Source organism: Peromyscus maniculatus, chromosome 1 (assembly GCF_049852395.1).
Source record: "Peromyscus maniculatus bairdii isolate BWxNUB_F1_BW_parent chromosome 1, HU_Pman_BW_mat_3.1, whole genome shotgun sequence".
Lineage (NCBI taxonomy): Eukaryota > Metazoa > Chordata > Mammalia > Rodentia > Cricetidae > Peromyscus > Peromyscus maniculatus.
Window position 1 is genome coordinate 6,509,095 of NC_134852.1, and position 13,148 is coordinate 6,522,242.

The 13,148-nt window shown below is 43.6% G+C and overlaps 2 pseudogenes across 2 annotated transcripts; both read left to right on the plus strand.

Annotated features, from left to right (window-relative positions):
- Positions 1-1,030: 1,030 nt before the first annotated feature.
- On the plus strand, positions 1,031-4,484 carry LOC143267618 (paired immunoglobulin-like receptor B; annotated as a pseudogene). Its single transcript, XR_013042932.1, has 4 exons — positions 1,031-1,126; positions 2,609-2,750; positions 2,933-3,220; positions 3,359-4,484. The product of XR_013042932.1 is annotated as a paired immunoglobulin-like receptor B (transcript).
- LOC143267664 (paired immunoglobulin-like receptor B) lies at positions 3,780-8,200 on the plus strand (annotated as a pseudogene). The gene is made up of 6 exons (XR_013043043.1): positions 3,780-3,877; positions 4,588-4,907; positions 5,023-5,333; positions 5,563-6,410; positions 6,711-6,751; positions 8,071-8,200. The product of XR_013043043.1 is annotated as a paired immunoglobulin-like receptor B (transcript).
- Positions 8,201-13,148: the final 4,948 nt, after the last annotated feature.

The following is a 13,148-nucleotide window of genomic DNA, read 5'->3' on the forward strand; positions in this document are numbered from 1 at the left end:
GGATCAGGCCCTCTGAATAGGTGAGACAGTTGTTTGGCTTGATCTGTTTGGGAGGCATCTAGGCAGTGGTACCAGGTCCTGGGCTCACTGCATGAGATAGCTGTTTGAAACCTGGGACTTATACAGGGATGCTTGGCTCAATCTGGGAGGAGGGGACTGGACCTGCCTGGACTGAGTCTATCAGGTCGATGCCAGTCCTCGGGGAGACCTTGATCTGGAGGAGGTGGGAATGGGGCATTGGCTGGGGGAAAGGGGAGGGGAGCAGGAAGGGGGAGAACAAGGGAATCTGTGGCTGTTATGTGGAGCTGAATAGTATTGTAAAATAAAATAAATAAAATAAAATAAATAAAAATAAAAAAGAAAGTTAGGTGTGTAAGGAAAGGCAAAGGATTTTCAACAATTAGCAGGTCACAGAAGGAATCTTAAAAAAATCAGGTCAGTGAGGAATGAACCAGTAAGTGAGGGTGAGGGAGCAGGGGAATGGTTGGAGGGTAAATTCCATCAAAACACAATACCTACTGATATGATATTTTCAGACAATTAAAAATTAAAACCCAAAATGGATTGCTATTGCAATATAGAAATGAAGGAAAGTATAATGTAATGTCTTCACAATAAATTATTTTAAAATATGTCAAAAAATTAAACTTATACCCAGGTTTGGTGGTCCACACCTTTAATCTAAACACTTGGGAAGCAGAGGCAGGATAATTTCTGTGATTTCCCACTCATCCTGGTATACATAACTAGCTCTAGGACAGCCAGGATTCCACAGAGAGAACCTGTCTCGTATCAACAACAAAAATAATTATACCCATAAGCATAAGAAAAAGATAGCAGATGAAAATTTTTAAGATCAGAAATTGAAAATTGCAGGATAAAGTAGATGTGGCTCAGGGGTGGAGTATGACTCAGGAGTAGGAGAACATTGGAGGTCTTGCCATCAATGTCTAACACCAAAAGTAAAAGGAAATAAAATATTTTTACTGAGTTCTCTTTCTCTTCAACTAGGTTGCCAACAAACACCAACATGCAGATCATTGGCAAAGCCCTGAATGGGAAGACCATCACTGTTGAGCCCAGTCACTCCATGGAGAATGGCAAATCAAGAACCAAGACAAGGGAGGTATCCCACCTGACCAGCAGATAGAGCATGGCTGCACCCTAGCCAATGGCAAAGTCCAGAAAGAGTCCAACTCTGCACCTGATGCTGTCCCTTTGTGGTGGCATCATAGAGCCGTCCCTGTGCCTGTTTCTGCAGAAGTACTGCTGTGACAAGGCCATGCACAGCTGCCCAAGTGCTGCCCACACCTGCACCCTTGTGTGGTCAAACGCCTCTAGAAGAAGGGTGGCCACATCGACAGATAGCGCCCCAAGAAATTCAAATAAAATGGGTACTTGTTTGGCTTAGGACACCTGAGATCTGGTGATTTTTTTTAACTGAAGCAGAAGGACAAAGAAGTGATGATGCTAAGATTGGACCTAGTGACACAGATCAATGTGTAAGTGCTGCTGCCAACCTTCAACCCTGACTCTGATCCGTACTGTGTAATGAGAAAACTGCCTTCTGTACTTGTCCTCTGACCTTCCTGTGTGTGCTGGGGCACATGTGAATGCACACACATAAAGAAAAGAGTAAGTATGATCTAAAGAAATAAGTGTAAATTTAAAAAAAAGTGTAATTTAAAGTTTTAAAGGAAAGTACACATATGAAAAACGAACAAACAACCAGAAATAGTGGTACACATTTATATCCCAGCACTTGAGACTTTGGGAAGAGGATTATAAATTTTATTCCATAAAGATGTACACAATGAGAATCTTCACACAAACCTTCAAACATTTTGAATACGTGTAAATATTTCAAATAAATAGTGAAAAGGAATAAACAAACTCATACACAAATTGTACATACATTTATATATAATATATTTACATACATTTATAAAGTATAATATTATAATATATAATATAATATAGGTATATATATATATATATATATATATATATATATATATATATATATATATATAGGTTTATTAAAGACAGGATTTCTCTGTGCAGTTTTGGTATCTGTCCTGTATCTCACTCTATAGACCAGGTTGGCCTCCATTTTACAGAGATTCGCCTGTCTCTGCCTCCTGAGTGCTGGAATTAAAGGCGTGTGCCACCACTACCTGGCTAAATTTATATTTCTTATGTGTAATAGTCATACATGTCTGATACCATCTGGCCCTGAAAAAGATTAGGACAAAAGGAGACAGAAAATTATGGGGTTATGGAAATGTCATCCATCACAGAATTGATTGCAGAGTCTACTGCCTGACCTAGCCACAGCCTTGGGGAAGTCAGAGCCTGGGGCCTGAGGAGGGCACTTCCCCTTCGTGTGGGGCTGCTCCAGTACAACCATGTCATGGGGAGTGTCCTGCCTCCAGAGACCACACCCTGTGTCTCCTGTCCCTCCAGTCTCTGTAGCTCTGCCCATGAGAAAAGTTGCATCCTCCAGGAGGAGATGCCATGATCTTCACCTTCACAGCCCTGCTCTTTCTGGGTGAGCTGTGGAGAGGGGGAGGGGATACTGTGGTCTAGGGTTGATGCTGCCCCATAGCCCATCACTGGTCCATCAGGAAACACCAGGGTCTCAGGGGGTTCTGCAGAGGGGAGGACCTGCTCAAGCTTCAGGGACAAACCTCTCACAGGGAACTCTCTTCCAGGACTGACTCTGGGCCTGGGGACCCAAGTGCTGGCAGGTGAGTGAGTGTCTGCAGATGTTCTGACTTTCACTTCTCATCATTCCTGCAGCCATGCCTGGGCAGTGAGGATGGAGACCAACACATGTGTGCTGATCATGGGGATGGCTGGAGGGTTGGGGTTGGGGCCTGCAATTGGAGGATGGCTGTTCTGGATCATAGCTGCTCATTTTTTTTTGCAGGGGCCCTCCCTAAGCCTATCCTCAGAGCACAACCAGACTCTGTAGTCTCTCAGCATACTACCGTAATCTTCTTGTGTGAGGGGACCACAAGAGCCAAAGAGTACTATCTGTATAAAGATGGACACCAATATTTAAGGTGCACAGAGACTCTACAGAGTTGTAAGGACAAGGCTGAATTCTCAATCTCAAAAATAGACCATTACCATGCAGGGCAATATCGCTGTCGATATCAGACTGGTGATGGATGGTGGTCAGAGTATAGTGACGCGCTGGAGCTGGTGGTGACAGGTGAGAGAACACATAGGGTCCCCAGACTGAGGCTTGACTGTCAAGAAGTGGGTCTGTTCACAAGAATGCCCCCCACCTCATATCATCGAAGATAATGAGACCTTGAGAACATTTAACTGATTCCTCCTTCTCTCCTAGGAACCTACAGTAAACCCATTCTTTCAGCCCAGCCCAGCCCTGTGGTGACTGAAGGAGGGACTGTCACTCTCCAGTGTGTCTCATGGCAGTCATACCATAGGTTCATTCTGACTAAGGAAGGACCTCAGAAGCTCTCCTGGATGCTGGACTCATAGTATATCTCCTATACTGAACAGTTCCAGGCCCTGTTCTCTGTGGGCCCTGTGACCTCCAGCCAAAGGTGGACATTCAGATGCTACAGCTTTAACAAGAACAGCCCACAGGTGTGGTCAGAACCTAGTGACCACCTGGAGCTCCTGGTTTCAGGTGAGGAACTCTAGTCTTTCCCTAGAATGATGTTGAAATGATACAGGTGCTCAGGGAGGCCTTGGTGTGTGGTGTGTGTGAGAAGCCAGGGATCCTGAGCCCATTCACACAGAGCATGGTAGAGAGTGGGACACAAGATACAGAATCCAAGGCAGAGAGTAACAGCAAAGCCCAGGAGGTCCAGGACAGAGATGAATCCTTATGGGCCCTTCTGTTACTCTGGATCAGCTCATGTGCCATCCACAACAGCTCGGGGAACCCCACAGAAGAGAGGGAGGAAGGGATGCAGGAGCCAGAGCACTCAGGACATCAGGAGAACATGGACCACACAATCAACTAAGCAGGGATAATAAGGACTCACAGAGGCTAAAACAGCAAGCACAGAGCCTGCATTGGTCTGCCCTAGGGTCTCTGCACACATGCTGTGGTTGTTTACCTTGGGTTCTTTCTTGTTTTGTTTTGTTTTGTTTTGTTTTTTAGAGTTTCACTGTGTAGCTCTGGCTGTCCTGGAACTCACTTGTAGACCAGGCCGGCCTTGAACTCACAGAGATCTGTGGCATCTGCCTATGGAGTATTGGGGTTAAAGACCTGCACCACCACTGCCTGGCTAGCTCTGGGTTTTTGTTAGACCCATAACAATGGAAGTGGGGAACTCTCTGACTCTTTGGCCTGCACATGGGATATTTTTCCTCCTCCTGGGTTCCCTTGTCCAGTCTAAAATGAGGGTGTGTGACTAGTCTTATTGCATGTTTGTCATGCCATGTTCAGATAATATCACTGGGAAACCTGATCTTTTCTGAAGGGAAACAGAGTAGTGGATCTAGGGGATAAAGGAGGTGGGAGGCTGCTGTCAGAATACATTGTATGAATTCATTTAAAAGAAAAAAGTGCCATCTGCAAGTGTGACTTTGTGCCACTTTCAGAGAGACCCACCTTCTTCTATTCAATTTTCTTCCAGGGACCCTCCACAAACCCACCATCAAGGCTGAGCCAGGCTCTGTGGTTTCTCTCAGAAGTGTTGTGACCATCAGGTGTCAGGGGAGCCTGGATGCAGAAATATGTGTTCTGCATAAAGAGGGAAGTCAAAATCCCTTTGATACACAGACGCCAGAGAAGCCTGAGAACAAGGCCAAGTTCTCCATCCCTTCTGTGACACAGCAACATGGGGGACAATATCGCTGTTACTGTTACAGCTCAGCTGCCTGGTCAGAGCCCAGTGACACCCTGGAGATTGTGGTGACAGGTGAGGGTCTCAGGACCAGGCTCTGCTCTCAGGAATATTCCCCTCCTACAGCCTAGCCCTGGATAGCATTCTAGATGTGTGCGTCCATGAAACAGTCTGCCTCCTTCTCTCCTAGGAATCTACTACCATAATAAACCCAGCCTGTCAGTCCTGCCCAGCCCTGTGGTGACTTTAGGAAGGAATATGACCCTCCAGTGTGTCTCTTATGGGAGGGATATGAGAAGTTCATTGTCACCAAGGATGACCAGAAGTTTCTCAGCTCCCCGAACTCACAGTTTATACCCAATATTAGGCAGTGGCAAGCCTTGTTCTCTATAGATCATGTAACACCAGACCTCAGAGGGACATTCAGATGTTATGGTTACTACAAACATACCCGACACTGGTGGTCAGTACCCAGTGAACCCCTGGAAATACACATCTCAGGTGAGTCAGCGCCATCATTGATCCATCAATTTTTGACACCCTTAGCCCTTTGCCATGGACCTGTCCCCCTGGGTAGTTGCAGGTGGAGAGTGGGAGAGGAAGAGCCTGGTGGCTGAGCCAGAGCCCCACTCCTGGGGAGAAGCAGTGACATGTGCAGGGCAGGAAGGGAGGGGATCAGTGTTTGGTAAAAACCGGCTTCTCAATCACTAGCCTGACACCTTCCCTCTAGGTTTGTCCAAGAAGCCGTCCTTGCTGACTCACCAAGGCTAGATCCTGAACCCTGGGAAGAGCCTCACCCTGCAGTGTTGCTCTGACTTCAACTATGACAGATTTGCTCTGTACAAGTTAGGGGAAGCTGACTTCACCCAGCATCGAGTCCAGTGGAACCAGAGTGGCCTCTCCTTGGCCAACATCACACTGGGCCCTGTGAGCAGCTCTACTGGAGGTCAATACAGATGCTATGGTGTACACAATCTCTCCTCTGAGTGGTCAGCCTCCAGTGACCCCCTGAATATCCTCATCACAGGTGAGGACCTAAACAGATTCCCCCAGGTACTTAACCTCTGCAAGGGCTCTCATGGGGGAGATAAGATGGAGATTGCTGGGATGAGGGACAGGGATTTTATGAAGAAAGAGTTGTTGAGGCAGGAGAACAGGAAAGGGCCTAAGTCAAGAAAAGAGAGAGAGTCCCAGGTGCTCAGGGCAGATACAGGTGAGGTGTCAGCTCAGAACATTGAAGGCAGCTTCTCATCATCCCTCTTCTCTTTAGGACAGCTTCCATTCAGTCCTTCCCTCTCAGTGAAGCCTAACTCCACAGTACACTCTGGAGACAACGTGACCCTGCTGTGTCAGTCAACATACAAAGTGGACACTTTCATTCTGTCCAAGGAGGGAGCAGACCAACAACCCCAGAGACTAAAATCAAAGTCTGAAGCTGGGGACTTCCAGGCAGAATTCTTCATGAGTGCTGTGACCTCTGACCTCTCGGGCACCTACAGGTGTTATGGTTCCCAAGACTCATCTCCCTACCTGCTGACACAAGCCAGTTTCCCTGTGGAGATCACTGTCTCAGGTAAGGTAACCCTGAACTCTCAGAGTGACTTACAATTCAAACCCTAGGAGACCCCTTGACTTCGATGGGATTAAGGGGACAATAGGAAGGTTAGTCAGAAGGCACTTTCCCTGCCAGAGAAGAGGATGCCAGCAGCGGTCCTTCTAGTAATGTCCACTCCATCCCCTGCTACAGTCTAGTTTGGGTAGACAGCAGGAGAATTATAGGGAGTTTACAGGGCAGATGTAGAAGAGCGTGCAGAGGCAGGTCCCTGGTTAACATCCAAACCTCACCCTCCTACTCTTCTTTTTCCTGGGACCCATTAGAGTCTCAAGACCACCACCCTCAAGACCTATGCCAACAGCTGGTAAGTATCAGGCACCTCAGTGCAGGGAGTATGCTCCATCCTCAGGCTGCCTCACAGCTCTTAGCCCAGAAAAGTCTTCATGTATCTGTCACTTCAGCTTGTGAGTGTGGAAGTAAACAGAGATCCCAACTGAGACCCAAGAAGCCCAGGGTTTAGTTTGTGACATCCAGAGAGAGATTTTTAGGCTCAGTATGGAGGACTGGACAGCTGGGTAAGGTGGAGAACAGGAAACCCAGACACTCACCTGCCCATCCTGCCACTAAGGTCTTGAGAACACACTCCTCAGCTCTATGGAGTCAGGCACCAGAAGACTATGTAAAGACCCTGTTGTTGTGTGGATCCTGATGGACAACAGCTAATTATGGACTTCATACAGATGCTATGCAAATTTTGACTTGGACAAATCCTTCTGTTTCTGGACTGCTGATAATCTTCATAAAAAATGGAGACGGTGGCCCATACCTTTAAGTTTCCTTCAGTGGTGACCTTGGCTGTGAGTTCTGACAGAAGAATGATTCAGAACTTGATTCTGTGGCAGATCAATCTCACAATGGCAGGGACATGTGCAAGGGTGAGGCAAAGGGCCATGTCACAGAATTCAGGTTTCTTCTGTCTACATCATGGGACATGGATCTAATATTCTCTGTGACTTCTGTGACCTCCACTCTCAAAGGCATCTACAGGTGCTATGGAGACCTCAACTCATCACTTTATCTATTGTCATGTGTCATTGCCCTTGTGGACAGCTCTTGGTCCTAGGTAAAGTATTCCAATCATTCTAAGCTGAAAGGGTTTCTCAACATTTTCCATCTACAATAATTATTGGTTTGGCCGGCCATTGGTGGCACTCACCATTAATCTCAGCAATTGGGTGGCAGAGTCGGGAAGATCTCTGTGAGTCTGAGGCCAGCCTGGTCTACAAAGCAAGACCCAGGACAGGCACCTACACAGATAAACCATGCCTCAAAACAATTATTGGTTGGATTGGGTTATAACTGCTGCAGGGGATCATTCAGTTGGATATTCACCATTATGATGCTGGAGGCCAACATGGATATTTCCAGGAATGCTCATTCTCTTTCTTACTAGTGGAATCCAGAAGGTTTCAGTTAGTCTGAAAGAACACCTTGGGGAGGCCTTGGACAGATTTAAGACACTAAGCAAAAGCTTGTTCCCAGTGACAACCTCTGCTCATCTCCACATATCAGTATTCACAGACTCTTTCACTCAGTGTACCCATAGGCCACTTTGTCTCCACCAGATGAGGAAGCCTTGTGGCAGTAATTATAAAGCGTGCTGTATTCTCCTTCTGTTGAAAGCGGACCCACATCCATAGTTGAACCATACAAGATACAATTCATCATGATGATTGATTATGAAGTCAGCAGCCTTTCTCTTCAGGGTGAAATAGAGGAACTGAGAATGTATGGGTTCAGCCTTCTTGTGTGAGGTGACAGATAAGAATGTCTTTTGCCAATACTTGGTGTGCTCATCTGAACAAGATGAGGTTTAGGGATGGGATCTCCAGGTATGATCCACCACTGACCCATAAGTCTCCTACACTGATTGGAGACAGGAACCACTCTCTCCTCATGCTATACCCTGTCTCTTTGTCTCAATAACTATTATGTGTAAAGATGACTAAAATAACAGTTAGATATGTCAGTCTTGGAGTCTATGGTTAGTGTGAGCTATCCAAGCTATTGGGGAAAACATTAGGTAAAACGCCAATGTCTTACTATCTACTGCCTTTCCTGGTACACACACACACACACACACACACACACACACACACACACACACACACACACACACCACACACCACGCACACACACCTATGCACACACAAATACACACACAGAGTCACTTCACAGCTTCGTTTGAGAGCCAGGACTGCAAAACACTCTGCATGACTCTGCCCCACACCTTGATCCTGCATTTCTCACATTGTATGTGAGAGAAAAGAGATGTAGGACAATCTACATCAGAAGGATGTGCTCTTAACTGAACTGGACAGAGAGAAATGTCTTGGTCTGATGTGGCAAAGAACATGTGGGAAAGATTAGCAACAGTAGACAGGTTCTCAACATTGGCAGAAACTATATCTCACCTCTGATTCTATATGGTAATTTCTCCTCAAGAAACCCTATGTGATCCCTGGATACTCAGAAGGGATCAGGGGAATGCTCAGATCACAGGAGAGATAGCGGTGTCTGAGTGTGACAATGGAACAAACACTCAGCAAAAACACCCCTTTAGGAAATCAACCCAGACTGAGGATGTGAGTCCATTCAACCTCTGCTGAGTTCACCAGACATACAGACACCACACTCAGAATGGTCTGTGGCTGTTTAGTACAGTGACTTAGGATCAAGGCCAATAATGTTTTAATAATTTATTCTACTCCAAATTGATATTTTCACTGGTGTTTGAACAATGGTGCTAAAAAAAAACTAGCAAGAATAGGGGAGGGAACCAGCTATGCCAGGGGAAAGAACCATCACAGATCTCTCTGAGCTAATAGAATGAGAATGAAGGGTATTTACAGTAAATGAGAAAGTGAAACACTCAGGTCTCCTAAGCATGCGCACATCCTCTTCCTCCTATTTTGTTCTTGGTATCATTTGAGACTCTCAGCTCATCCTAGAACATGCCGGAACTCAGGACATTTGAATAAAGAGAATTCAAAATCATACCACTGAAAAAAGAGGGACCAAGCTCCATCCAGGGAAGGCATGATCTCTGGTTAGATATTTAGTTATATTGGGAACATTTAGTAATCTTGGGGGCATTTAGTTATCTTGAGGATATTTTGACTGTTCCTAACCCCTGTAACTTCTTTGTCCACAACCACAGCCTCAGAGAACCAGGATCACACAGTGGAGAATGTCATCAGGATGGGGATGGCTGTCATGATCATCATAGTCATTGGGATTCTGGTCTTTGAGGGTTGGGGCAACCAGAGACAGATCCACCATGCAGCTGAGAGGTAATCAGAAGAGAAAGAAGTAAATCTTTCAAGGTTCCAGAGTCTGAGAAATAATTCTGATGATTCAAGCTTTCTGTAAGAAAATCCATTTCTTATGTGAGAGAATTGTCCAGGAAGCAAATGTGATTTGGATGAAGAGGAAGATGTGAGTATTGTGGTGAGATCTTTCCTCAGTCAATTCATGTCCCTCCACCTGCTGTGGGCATTTGCTGACTGAACCAACACTTCTGAATCTATAAAGTGAGGGATTATGCTGTCCCATCAGTCTGGCTTGGGTCCTTATTTCTATACATATTTTCTTTCCCTCCCTCTCATGTGTCATTTTCCATTTTTATACATTGCCACATTCTCCATGGCAGGAGGCTCTGTCTATTTGACAAAAACAAGGAAGGTGCCTCAATACCAAAATGATGAGTAAAATCAGAGCCAAGAATTCAAATTACTCTGCCTATGATGCCCCAAAACCGCCTCTGTGACACCCCATCCATTCAGTCTTCAAAATCTATTCTTCATGGGGTTTCTTTTTAAATATAAAACAAATAATACCACACTGGTAGAATAAGGATTATTAAGGTAGTGTAGACACAACAAAAAAATGTGTTTTCCTAACACAATTTCCTGATTTGTGGCATTTGCTGACCACTCTATATAACCCCATCAAAGACACCTTCACAACAGCAATGTAACATCACAGATGTGATGTTGAGAGTTGGATGAAATTTATGTGTTTGTCATTCCATTCCCCATTGCCTATTTTCATATATACAAAAGAAATTAGCATGCTGATCAACCATCTCAGAAACACCTTGCTAGGATGAATTATCATACAATGATTCATAAGTTCTACATAGAAAATCGTATGTTATCTTCAAACAATGATAGAGGTGTTTGTTTCTCTCTCTTCTTTTTACCTCTATTGAAATGCCCTTTTACTTTTCTGCCATTTCTGTCTTAGCTAAGTCTCCAGTACAATGCTGGAAATGTTTGAAGAGAGGAGACTCTCTTACCTTCTTCAGGATTTAATGCAAAATATCTGTTTTCTCGCCATTCAGTATGATGATAACTTTGGTGTTTTGGCACAGGATATAATTCTGACTCTGGAAGTTCTTTGTTCTTAATTTTTTCTAAGTGTCCATGGTGAATGGCTGTGGGATATTGACAAATGCTAACTCTTCCTCAAAAGCTGTCCCCATTATGTATGTTTTTAATTTTAACCTTGTTACTATCATCAATATCATATGGTTTTGAACATTGAATGGGATTCCATGACTGGGTAAATTCTACTTTTTTGTGAGGTGTTCTTTTCATTTTATACTACATTCTCATAGCTATAAACAGGATATGTTCTGAAGAATACACATTTAGTAAATGTTTATCACAGTGTTAACATCACAGACTACTTAGCAAAATCTCATAAACATGATCTCACAGAAGATGTACCATTTATGACTGTCTTTACATGGTGAGAAATAATAATTTTTGCATATTTTGCAGCTGTGTTCATGGGAGGTTTCAGCCTATAATTTGTTTCATCTAGTTTCTTTTATTGACTTACACTTCAGTGATGCTGACCATAGAGCAGGTCTTAGGTTACATATTTCATTCTCTAGACCTGAAAGTCCAGATATTTGGGTAGGCTGTACTCAATTTGTCCCTCTACCTGATAAGATCCTTTTGTTTTCTTTTTGTGTTGTTGTTGTTGTTGTTGTTGTTGTTGTTGTTTTGAGACAAGGTCTCTCTACAGAGCCCTAGCTGTCCTGGAATTCACTATGTAGACCTGGTTGGTCTTAAACTCACAAATATCCACCTTCCCCTTCTTCTAAAGTGCTGGATTTAAGAGATGTGCCACCACAACTAGTAGCTGAGCAGTCCTGAGGAGTCTACAATTGTCCACACCATCTGTATACCATTCTGTCCTAATGAAAAACACTAACTGGACCTATCATATATTCATCTGACTCCAGTAGGCACATGGTAGCAGGAGACATTTATTGATCCTGATTTATGATGTTTAGAGTGAACACTAGAAATGGGTTCTCTGATAGTTACTACATGGAGGTCAATGAAAGGGCTAAAAGGAGCTAGGATGACACATGATACCACCCAGCCTATATGTGCTAAGTCCTTTCCACTCTGTACACAACACTAGCTCACAAGATTTCATGTTGAGGTCTTTGATCCACTTGGACTTAAGTTCTGTGCATGGGAACAGATGTGGATCTATTTGCAATCTTCTACATGTTGACATCCAGTTATGCCAGCACCATTTGTTGAAGATGCTTTCTTTCTTCCATTGTACAGTTTTGTTACCTTTGTAAAAAAAAATATATGTTCATTGGTGTGCAGATTAATGTCAGAATCTTAAATTCCATTCCATTGGTCCACATGTTGGTTTTTATGCCAGTACTAAGCTGTTTTATTATTGTAGCTCTAGAGTAGAACTTGAAGTCAAGGATCGTGATGCCTCCAGAGGTTGTTATGTTGTACAAAATTTCTTTAGCTATCCTGGAATTTTTGCTTTTCCATATTAAGTTGAGTATTGTTCTCTGCAGGTCTGTGAAGATTTGTGTTGGGATTTTGATGGGGATTGCATTGAATCTGTAGATTGATTTGGTAAGATTGCCATTTTTACTAGGTTAATCCTGCCTATCTTTGAGCATGGGAGATCTTTCCATTTTCTGATATTTTCCTCAATTTCTTTCTTCAGTGACTTAAAGTTCTTGTCCTACAGGTCCTTCACTTACTTTCTTAGAGTTACTTCAAGGTATTTTATATTATTTGTGGCTATTGTAAATGGTGGTGTTTGTCTGATTTCCTTATCAGCCCCTTTTTTGTTTGTATATAGGAGGGCTACTGATTTTTTTTTTAGTTAATATTGTATCCTGCTACCACACTGAAGGAGTTTATCAGCTGTAGGAGTTCCCTGGTAGAAGTTTTGGGGCCACTAATGTATACTATCACATCATCTGCAAATAGTGAAAGTTTGACTTCGTACTTTCCAATTTCTATCCCTTTGGTCTTCTTTTGTTGTCTTATTGCTCTAGCTAGAACTTTGAGTCCTATGCTGAATAAATATGGGGAAAGTAGGCAACCTTGTCTTGCTCCTGATTTTAATGGAATCCGTTTGAGTTTCTCTCCATTTATTTTGATGTTGGCTGTCAGCTTGCTGTAAATTGCCTTTATTATGTTTAGGTATGTTCCTTGTGTTCATGATCTCTCTAGGACTTTTATCATTAAGGGGTGTTGGATTTTTTGTCAAAGGCTTTTTCAGCATCTAATGAGATGATCATGTTTTTTTTTTCTTTCAGTTTGTTTATGTGGTGTATTACATTGACAGAATTTCATATGTTGAACCATCCTTGCTTCCCTTGGATGAAGCCTACTTGATCATGGTGGATAATTTTTGAT